This window comes from Mus pahari, chromosome X (assembly GCF_900095145.1).
Source record: "Mus pahari chromosome X, PAHARI_EIJ_v1.1, whole genome shotgun sequence".
NCBI lineage: Eukaryota > Metazoa > Chordata > Mammalia > Rodentia > Muridae > Mus > Mus pahari.
The window spans coordinates 57,871,159-57,873,227 of record NC_034613.1 but is presented as its reverse complement, the minus strand read 5'-3'; positions in this window follow the sequence as shown (position 1 = coordinate 57,873,227).

The window sequence follows — 2,069 nt, the reverse complement described above, 5'->3', positions numbered from 1 at the left end:
CATTTTCTGTATCCATTCCTCTGTTGAGGGACATCTGGGTTCTTTCCAGCTTATGGCTATTATAAATAAGGCTGCTAAGATCATAGTGGTGCATGTGTCCTTGTTATATGTTCAAGCACCTTTTGGGTATATGCCCAAGAGTGGTATAGCTGGGCCCTCAGGTAAAACTATTTCCAATTTTCTGAGGAACTGGCAGACTGATTTCCAGAGTGGCTGTACCAGCTTGCAATCCAAACAGCAATGGAGGAGTGTTCCTCTTTCTCCACATTCTCACCAGCATCTGCTGTCACCTGAGGTTGTTTTTTTGTTGTTGTTGTTGTTTGTTTTGTTTTGTTTTTTGTTTTTTGTTTTTTGTTTTTTGTTTTTTTGAGACAGGGTTTCTCTGCATACCCCTCGCTGTCCTGGAACTCACTTTGTAGACCAGGCTGGCCTCGAACTCAGAAATCCACCTGCCTCTGCCTCCCGAGTGCTGGGATCAAAGGCTTGCGCCACCACGCCTGGCCTGAGTTTTTTATCTTAACCATTCTGACTGGTGTGAATTGGAATCTCAGGGTTGTTTTGATTTGTATTTCCCTGATGACTAAGGACGTTGAACATTTCTTTAGGTGCTTCTTGGCCATTCGATATTCCTCAGTTGAGAATTCTGTTTAGCTCTGTATCCTATTTTTAATAGGGTTATTTGGTGCTGGGCATGGTGGTGCACGCCTTTAATCCCAGCACTCGGGAGGCAGAAGCAGGCAGATTTCTGAGTTCAAGGCCAGCCTGGTCTACAAAGTGAGTTCCAGGACAGCCAGGGCTATACAGAGAAACCCTGTCGCGAAAAACAAACAAACATAAAAATAGGGTTATTTGGCTCTCTGGCATCTAACTCTTCAATTCTTTATGTATTTTGAATATTAGTCCTCTATTAGATGTAGGGTGGGTAAATATATTTTCCCAATCTGTGGATTGCAGTTTTGTCCCACTGACAGTCTCCTTTGCTTTACAGAACCTTTTCAATTTTATGTGTCTCATTTGTCAATTTTTGATCTTAGAGCATAAGTCTCAGCCTTTAAAGGCTAGGCTCACAATCAAAAATATCCTACATGCTTATCTATACAAAAAGGGGAAAGATAGCACTGCTACAGGCCAGAAGGGGACAGACCCATCATCTCCTTGGATCTGCCTTGGGCTATGAAGCTGCCTTTGTCCAAAAGCATCATCTGACTATAGACATTTGAGACAAGCACATGCTGAGATGCACAAATGACGACCTTGGGTCCATTCATTAACAGATGAATTCTCTTGGTAGCTTGAGGAAATTTCCATGATAGTAAGGAAAACATTATATCTATGTAGATCATTCAAATGTTGTTTAAGACCAATGTTAATAACCTCACAAACTCTATACAAAATCTACTGAGCAATTAATTGGTTCAATAATCCCTTGGCTTCCCAGCCACCACCCCTCACTAACCCTCTGGCCTGTGTTATGTTTTATTTTACACCCCACCCACTCAAAATTTGTACTACAAATAACATGAGATAGTCACTCCAATGAAACCTCCCCTTTATAAAAAGAAAAATGGGGAGCTGTGGGGCAAGTGGAACCATGTCACCAGATAGAAAAACTGGTAAGGTCAGGCACATTAAGGAATCCCAGCAGTTCTCATAATTGAGAACAGTAGGCTTTTGAATCTGCTCCCCACCAGGTTCCTGTTCTGGAGCATGTGACTATGACACCCTAACTAAGAAAAACATGTAAACTGATTGCATAGCATGGAGCCCAGAGTTCTCTGTGCTTGTGAGGTATTTTGAAGATGACCCCCCCCCCAGTGTCTGGCCAATAAGCTTCCCTTCCTGGACATTCTTTCCTGCAAAAAGTATTTAATTTCTGGTCTACCCTGAGTAAGTTGTATGCACCCATTTTCCATGATGAATACAGTTTGGACAAGCAAGGACTGTCTTTCTTATCAAGAAGAGCCATGAGGAAAAAGCCTTTGTGTGACAGGGGCTCTGTATTAGTTAGGGTTTTACTGCTGTGAACAGACACCATGACCAAGGCAAGTCTTATAAAAACAACATTTAAT